This window comes from Capsicum annuum, unplaced genomic scaffold (assembly GCF_002878395.1).
Source record: "Capsicum annuum cultivar UCD-10X-F1 unplaced genomic scaffold, UCD10Xv1.1 ctg74153, whole genome shotgun sequence".
Classification (NCBI taxonomy): Eukaryota; Viridiplantae; Streptophyta; class Magnoliopsida; order Solanales; family Solanaceae; genus Capsicum; species Capsicum annuum.
Genome location: NW_025884239.1, coordinates 1 through 9,702, shown reverse-complemented (window position 1 = coordinate 9,702; position 9,702 = coordinate 1). Strand labels below are relative to the sequence as shown.

The 9,702-nt window shown below is 34.1% G+C and overlaps 1 long non-coding RNA gene across 1 annotated transcript; it reads left to right on the top strand.

The window, feature by feature from the left end:
- The first annotated feature begins 6,261 nt into the window (after positions 1-6,261).
- On the top strand, positions 6,262-9,698 carry LOC107856928. Its single transcript, XR_007051180.1, has 3 exons — positions 6,262-6,476; positions 6,819-6,927; positions 7,890-9,698. It is a non-coding gene; the product is annotated as an uncharacterized LOC107856928 (long non-coding RNA).
- Positions 9,699-9,702: the final 4 nt, after the last annotated feature.

Genomic DNA, 9,702 nt, shown 5'->3' with positions numbered 1-9,702 from the left:
CTATCAAAAGAGAATTTTTGGGTCAACTTCAAACGATCATAATTCCTAGTACACAATAATCTGGGTGAGATAATTTATATCAACGGAAAGATATGAGAGTCCTATTTCTAATGAAATTGGTTTCATCCAATTTGGATATCGGAGTAAAACGTTATGGTTGATCTACTTCAGACTATCAAAACAGTCCACCAAAGGACAGATTCGAGAATTATTTGATTTTTAGGGGTGTTTTGGTCATTCCCCCTCACCCAAAATCCGTCCAAACCCTATATTAAAGCCTAATAGAAGAATTATATGTTATATTTCATCAAATTCCCTCAAAAAGAAAACCCTAAGCTCCTACATCCAACTTCAAGAACCTCCAAAGTTCACCATTAATTCTGCAAATTTATTCAAGATTCCAAGTTCCTAGTTCAAAAATTCAAGAACCTCCAAAGTTCACCATTAATTCTGCAAATTTATTCAAGATTCCAAGTTTCTAGTTCAAGAACTTCAAGAACCACCATTCAAAGGCACGATTAACATCTCAAAAAAGAGTATCGATCTAAAGTTCATCATTCAAGGTATGTGGGGGTTTTCAACAAGAACTCTCTTTCGTTCTTGTGTCCAAAAGTAATTTTTTTTTACAAAAGAATGATTTTTATTTGATTTTTTACGAATTTGAATCATGAACCCATATCTTATGATGATTATTATGAAATCTTGATGTTTATGATTTTTACAGATGAATTTACATGTGTGGAGATATAAAGCATGAATCTTGAACAATATTTATCATGATTTTGATATTTGAGTCGTGAATCCCTATTGGAAATTGTGTTTTTTTGAGAAAGTGTGTTATAAGCACGTTGATGTTGAATATCTGAGATATTTTGAATGATTTGAACTTTTGGTCTTAATGGAGTTTTTTTGAACTGGAGTGTGAAGGAAATCCACAACGTGGTTGATTTTGATAGATGGGAAGCATGATGGCTCCCGATGTATATTTATATATTACTGAAATTGTTTTATTGTGGATTGTCTTTGAAATGATCTAAGCTAAGTCTGGGAGAAATCTTTAGCACCAAGTGGGAGGTATAAAGCGACCTTACTTCCCTAGAACTACATGCCCCCGTAGGAGTGAGCCTGAGGCTGATATATATAGTGATCACTAGTTTGTGTGTGTTTGATATCGATAGTCCTACTCCGATGGCAAGGATAGGACGAATCTCCCCAACGTGGGTTGTACGTTGGACTCCATGTAGCTCACATGGTTTATGTTGATTATAGGATCTCCAAGCGTTTGTGTGTTTCCTTGTGTCTATGGTGAATGGTGAAGTGATTTGAAAGTGGAATTGTGAAAGTTATTCTTTCGAAAGATTTAAATGATATTTACATTATGAGAATTGATATTCTTGATGAGCTAAAAGTGATTGAGAAATTATATGATGACTCACATGTGTTATTGTACTTATTTCATCCTCTCGATTATGATAATTTTCTTCGGGCTATGTGAGTCTTTCATACATCCTGCATATTTCTTATAAATATTTATTATGATGATGTTTATAAAACTGCATACCACCCCATATACTCGGTTTCTTTCCATGGTACTGACCCACATCTTCAAATGTGGGCTACATTTACTCAAAATGTAAGTTCAGGTGCTCAGTTCCAGGCTCGACAGTAATTCTTTGGGCACGCTGTTCTACATCCTCTGTTGTGGTGAGTCCTCATGTTCCGAGGACGTGATGTCTAACGTCAGTTTCATGAAATTGTTTACGTTTGATAACTGAGTATGAGTCAGTTGGGGCATGTCTCAATGGCTCGCTGGTTTTATTGATTTTCTTAGAGGCTTGTCAGACTAGTATAGATGTTGGGAGTTGACTAATAAGTCGTATTTTGTTATCTTTCTGAAATTCTTTTATTCTTGGATGATGATTACTCTGGTGATATTTGAGGGTTATTTATGGAAATCCCGTTGATTCGTGTTGAACTGATAAAAATGGCTCAAAGGGTTAGCTTGGGGCTACTCATAGCCTTAAGCAGCGTGTGACGCTCCGGGACCTGTTTTCGGGGCACTACAATAACTTTACACCAACTCGTAGTCTCTTTATGCTATTGTAACGACCGTCATATTGAAATTTAAATTTTTTTATAACTTAATCATTTTGTCCATCTCCATAGTTGTTTTACCTCGTTTATAAGTTATAGGGATGATTGAAGTGGTTTTCAATGCATTTGGGAGTGTTTTCAATGAATTTGTGATTTTAAACACCCTAAAAAAGGATTAATTTGACTTCGATTAATATTTTATGATTCAAGCCTCAGATTATGATTCTAACAGTTTCATTAGCTTTGGAATGTCGATTATGGATTAGTAATGTGATTAGTTCGGGTTCTGAGTCCTTATTTTTCATTTCAACCCTCTAGTTGAAAATCAGTTAAATTTGGCCTAAAGGGGTTCCGAGATTAATTTATTGACAACAATCCTTTTTCAAAAATATGATATCTCCATTGAGTTCAGAACATTGAAAATTAGTCTATAGCATTATTGATTTATTTTTGTGTGGTCTCAACAAATCCTGAAGGTCCATTTGAAGAGTTTTGTCTTGTGTGTTTGTTGGTTTTCAACTATTATCTGGTGCATTCTCCCTTCCTCTTTTCATTTGTGGCCTTAGGCTTACGTACTGAAGCTCTATTGTCCCTAACTTTGCATTCACGGCTAGAGGCTAGCGTTTGCAAACATCCTTAGAGTAGGATGTAGATAGATAATCTGGTGATCTTGAATAATTGATGTTGAATGCCTATTTTAGAGCTTGAATTTTGTTAGTGGACTATTGTGATGATTGTGGTTTAGTATCGTGTTAAGGGATAATTATGTTATCGTCATTATTAATGGAATGATTGAGGTCTTAGAGGATACATAGAGTATGAGTAAACTTGTAATTATTAATGAGACTTATTGAATAGAACAAGATAGGTTTGGGTAATTTCATGATTAATTCTTTTGGGATTGTAGTTTGTTTTGTATTGCTTGTGTGGGGCTTATGTGAACATTATTATAGACTTGAATAATTATTTATGATCATGTGCGTGAGTGGGGCTTATATACATATTTCTTTTGCTTTGAGAGAATATATTATTGTGATGCCTGAGTAGGGGCTTAACCTAATGTTATTGGTCATGTTTTATGCAATGTATCATCCTAGTGGGGGGTTTGACTTGATATTGTAGGCCTTATATGAGCATTTAATGACATTCATTATAGTGATGCCAAGTGAGGGGTTGAAAATGATAATATTGATGACTACATAACAATTTATTCTAGTGGTGCCAAGTGGAAATGATATCATGAATTATTGATACATTGATTTGATTTTTAGCTCACTTGTACATGTAATGGATTTTTAATCTTCATATTGATTCGTTGTGAGCATTATATCCTCATGTCACGCATGCATATTCATGAGATATTGGTACCACTTGAGATATTTTGATTTTTATAAGAAAATAAGATACTTTATAAAACGTCTATACTGAGGAATATATCGATAAGGTTGTTTGAGACATGGGATTCAGATTATAAAGAGTATATGGGTTGTAAAACCCTGATATTCCTATCTTGAGATCTTTGGGGCTCGGTGGGTGTATATAGAAAGTCATGTGATGGCTTTCAATTATTCATCATCGTCATCAAATTGCATTGTATGATATTTTCTTGGTATGATATGATATTGTCGTTGAGTGCTTACTTGTATAGTTAATTTTCATGACTGAACCTTGCTTGTGATATTGTGTAATGGCCATTCATTTCACTTCATTACATTATACTATTCTACTTATTGGATGATTTAGGAGTTGAGGTATACATGAGACGCAAGATATGACTATGGATTCATTAGTGAGTCATGTAGTGTCACACCTAGTGGTAGCATCGCTTACTCATACTTTTACACTCTCACTACTTCATCACGAATTATTGATCAAACGTGATAATTAGGCCTGATATACAGTGTTAGCGAGTCTTCCTTATAAACATTTTATTGTTCTTGTTGATCATAAAATGGATAGTGTTGACTAACCTAGACTTATGCGCTTACCCTATTTATGGATGATGTTATGACTGTTGTGTTGGTTACCCTATTAGGATGAAGTAGCGAATTGAATAGTTATAGATCTATTTGGAGAAATCTTGGGTAGTTATTTTGGTGCTCCTCGCTATCGCTTTGGATTAGGATCTATTATCGACGATACTTGCTGAGTACATATGGTTTCTTACTCACCCTTTCTTTTCTTTTCTTTTTCTTATTTTTCTGCACCTCGTGAAGGTATGGGGTCGAGTAGCGGCTTGTGTATTATTTTCTTCAGTATTAACATTGCGGAGATCGAGGTAGTGCAGATGGACTCTAATCTTATTCAGATCTCTCTTTATTTATCTTATGCTTACCCACATTTAAGATACTTTAACTATTGATATTACTTGTATTTAGAGACTTGTACTGATGACAATCAAAACTGAGATGTATTTTTTATACTTGTATCTCGTGCGTGTATGTATTTGAGATTCTTCTATTTCTTCTTTTGATTCCTTTTAATTCTTGTTTTTTGGGTTGCCATCACGTGCCTATTTATTTTTTCGTCGTGGCAACTATTGCATTTTATTTATTGATTTTTTCAAGGATTTCAAAATTGGAAAGACCACCAAGCGCCAACAAACACAAGTTTTAAATAAAAAAAAGGTTAGTTACTTATTAGAATAGGTGTCAACCTTCAGGAAATCATGATTAAGGCTTTTTTTTAAAAAAATATAATAAAAATAAAAGTTTAATTAGATAGGAATAATTTTTTAATTTAACTTTTAAATTTACAACCAATCACTAGATCACGAATTTGATTACTAATTCACGAGTTTCAATAAGTAATTACTAAGCAAAGAATTCAAACAAATCAACAAAATAAATTATATACATCACATAACTAACAGTATCATCATTTCTCCAATCATGTTGAAGTCTATCATTCTGCTTTGTTCTTCAATAAAACTTCACGGACATTAATGCAATGCTAAAATTATCATGTAACTTATAAATTATGATTTCAAATAAACATTCACTTATACACGAGTTCGAACAAACTACTACTAAATCGCGAATTCAAGGAAGATTTAGTATATATATATATATATATATATATATATATATATATATATAAGAAAAATAGAGATTCTAATCTTCTAATATCCTCAATCAATTAGGTTAATCTCTTAAGCCATCTTAAGCTTGTTTTAATTTATAAAAATTCAAGGCTTTACAAAATAGTTGTCACAATCCGAATCCGGGCCTAGCCGAGATTGGCGATCTCAAGCCCATCATTGGCAGGAGAGAACCCCCCTAACTTTACCTCAAGAGCACCATAAATGTAAACCTCGGAAGTTAACCAAAATAGCAATAAGAAGGATGGATAACCCAAGTGATACTTCTAAGAATCAAAACGAATAGCCAACACAATATGTATCCACAAAGCCTCTAAATCAAGAATACCAAACTAAGTCAGGACATGCCTCCGACTATGACAAAGAGGAATTCATAATTCCCAAAATATGAAAAGAAACCTAATGAAGTGACGGGGCTTTCTGTAAGATGGAGGCTCACCACTCACAATAACTCAACCAATGTACCACACCACCTAACCCTGCACAGGAGTAACATAAAATCCCTCGGATCCTACATCATGAAATGATGCAGCGTCCAAAGATGATCAGTGGGGAGAGCACTGACATGTAACTCGAAGAAAAGGAATAAAGTTGTGCAGTTATCAAAAAACAGTCAAAACCACATACACAACATTTATATATACATATATAGAATGTCGGAATAGGGACAAGGGTCATGAACATGAGAATTTAAGCCCTTAGCCTAAACTATATAGCTCTCTCCGTCCTAAAGTGTCACACCTCATAAAATTTTCGAATCCAATTTTAATACTTTAACAGAGCATGATTTTATAAAGAGTTGTGTAGTGTACGTATTTTATGGAGAATTATAGTGCATAGATATGCATATAACTATATAATTTATATGGTTACTACTGGTAGGATAAAAAGGGGGAAAGTCACGTATAGTACTACTACTTGACTAAAGAGGAAATTAAAGTGTGCTTTCCTATTTATACTAATTGCTAATATTGGAAAATAGTGGGGTCTACTTTACAAATTTTTCAAAAATATATAAATAAATAATGAACTTAGTATATAAGGGGAGAGAAACATAACACTTACTTGAGGTGTTTCCCTGGAAACAAGCATACGTACGACCTTCTTCTCTGTTTCTTAATTCGTACCAAGGAAAAAATTATGTTGAAGAATCAAAGTCGAGATTAAAGACTGGGAAGGAATTTCTACGCAGGAGAGGCATATCACTACGACCCTAAGTTATTTTTCATCTAAGAATTTCTAAACGCTATCAAGAATTCAAATTGAGGTTAATTCTAAAAAGGTAAAATTTTCACTCAATACTCGAATTTAATTATAGAATATATGTTGGGTGTAATAGTAGTCATTGATTATTGATTAATTTGAACCTTTGCACTAATCTTTGAAATGAGTTCATGAGAAAAAAAAAAGGGAAAAGGGAAATTTTTGTGAAACAGGAGTTTTTAGGGATTCCTATCAATTGGGTAGATTTAACGTTGAATTGTATAAATTGAAAAACAAAGAATTCAACCTGGATTCTTATTAAGAAATTCGATTGATTTCGGGCATAGCCGAAAGATTATTGGAATAAATTGTTAAATGCACCTACGGATCATTGATGGATATATATATGTGATCCTTGTAGTTAGTAGATTGGCTACTGGATATCTTGAATGGGTGGTTGGAAGGATAAAAGTTACACTTCCATGGGTTGAATCGTTTGAGGCTCGAAATACTATCGTAGAGCACTAAAGGTATGTAAAGCTAAACCTTTCCTCACCCCTAAGGTACCACCCTACGTCATGTGCTCCTTCTTATCAATGTTAATAAAATTCTCACGTAATATGAGGATAGACCTTTATATTATCGTACTCATCATTCCCTCGTTCTACTATCAAACTTGTAAGTATCCATCTTGCTCTTCTTGTGTCAAGTTTTCATAATATTTCATATAATCGTAAATCTCTTTACTTAGAATTTCTTAGGCCACATGTTATATATATCATAAGTTAGGAATAAAAGTAAAGAGTAATATCATAGTTGTACTTGCGTGTATTAGCTAAGTGATCACTACAATGATTCACATGCCTTTAATGGATTATTTGATAAACATTAACGACGGGAGGGTATATAGGTTTGGCTTGGCATATTCACTCGACGTGATTCTATGCAAAGGATCGAGACCATAACATTATAGTGAGCCCAGACATTGGGGCGTAGCTGCCATTATGACATCATTTGTATTTGGAGTCAGTTGGAATGTTATGCACTGATTTTCCCCAAATTGAGTCAATATATGACATATATGGCCTGCGGGTAGACCCTCATAGTGAGCCCTAGGGCGGGGCGTACCTGATTTCAGACCACGATTATAGTTATACACGTGAGATCATAGTAATGAGTATATGAGCAACATACACTTTATACTTGCACCAGATTTCCTTCGGTAGGCCATCTTGTGATCCTTTGTACTACTTAGTGGATAAATATATCACCTAGGCAAATTATAGGCCATATATTATAATGAATATTTTTCTAAATATTATGTAAGATACTAATAATATTGATGCATAGGTTATAATTTCATGTTATATATGTGTTACATGTTGGCTCATACGTTTTTCACTTTGATATTTGATTCATATGAGTTTCCAAACTTGTCTAGTTGTTATTTTGTCTGCTTGATGTCCTAGGACACCATGTTTTATTGATGCAGGCTTAGATCCTCAGGATAGCACAAGTTTTCAGCTGATTTTTTGGTGAGCTTCATCTTTTTCTAGAGCCATTCTAGTATTTTTTGATTATATGTACAGGATTCTAGTTGGGTATGTCAGACCCTATGCCAACTATTCACTTGTAGTATAGCATGTCAAAATGACTAGAGGCTTCATGGACATCATACAATTTTGTATTGTACAGTTTTTGTTAATATAACTTCCTCATGCATATATACAACTCTAATTAGATATCCTGCTCATTATTATCCTTAATCTCGTGTACGTCATAGAGTTCTTGTAAAGTAAGTGCATACGGTTCTTGTCCACCATTACTATTTTGGGGCGTGACATAAAGACACCCATGGTCTACATGTGGGTTCGGCTCCCCCTGTTGGAAGGGCTCCAGTACGTGTTAGCCGCACATATCAATGAAATCGAGGAAAGGCTAAATGCACCAAGGCTGTAACCATCCCAAATATAATGTATACACCAAGAACATGGTCAAATAGACCCCTACACCGATAAACATGATTTTCAATATTGGTCCCCTCGGGACCTATACCTTCACGGTGAGCTACACAATTCTCTTTAAGCCCAAATTAAAATAGTTTGCAAATAAACCAAACCATAAACCAAGGAGTCTTTATTAAGGCATTTACCAACCTGCTATCTTCATACCAATATTCTTGCAAGCTTATATAATTATGCCAAATCAATCCATGTAACCATTTGACTCCCAAGTTTCATTTAAAATCCAAACCATGGCTACCAAGGGCCTTTAAAACTCATTTTTTTTATCCATTTATCTTTTAATGCAATGTAATGTTTTCAAAAGATAAATTAAATCATGTAATTAACCAAATTCAAGATCAAGTTTACAAAGTAGGTTGAGGTTAATGCCATACCAAGCCAAAAATCTCTCAATTTGGAAAGTCCCAAAAACTCTCAGTTAAAGCATGAATAATCCACTTAAAATAAGGAATAAGCAATTCAAGTATTAACCATCAAAAACCCTAAATCCAAATTCAAATCCATCATTCAAAACACATGAATATTGAGTAAATAAATGCTAAAATGTAAAAGAAATACAAGTTAGGAATGAGCAACATGCCCTTTAGATGAATCAAATTTGTGACATCTTGAATCCGAGCCTTAGAAGTATGAATTTTGGGGAAGAAATCCCAACTTTACTCTCTTGAGAGTGGAGAGGAGAGGAAGCGTTGATAAAATGACTAAACGTCAATATAAAAGTCTTATTGAATGATTTAAGTCATGGGGAAGGAGTTTGGGGTGAGTAAAATACCAAAATACCCCTAAAGAAATAAAATAAATCACAGTCTTATTGAATGATTTAAGTCATGGGGAAGGAGTTTGGGGTGAGTAAAATACCAAAATACCCCTAAAGAAATAAAAAAAAATCACAGGGATTCTCCAGTTGACCACTAGGTTGACAAACCGTCAATTTGGTTACAACTTGTCAACATAGTCACCAATATTTAGTTGATTTTGCCATTTACTGGTTAAGGTTGACGGCTCGTCAACTTAATTGTCACCTAGTTGATAGCTCGTCAACTTAGTCGTCACTTTCTGCAGACAGATACTTCCAAGTAAAATGAGCATAACTTTCTACTCTGATATCGTATTAAGGTGAAATTAGAGGAGTTAGAAATAAGACTCGAAGACCTTTCATTTGATATATAGTAGGCCACCTAACTCGTGATATTCTAGAAGTAATGATCGCTGAAATTTGACCCAAGTTGAAACATCCAATAAAACTCAATCGGTAGAAACATTCTCGACTCATCTTTGAGT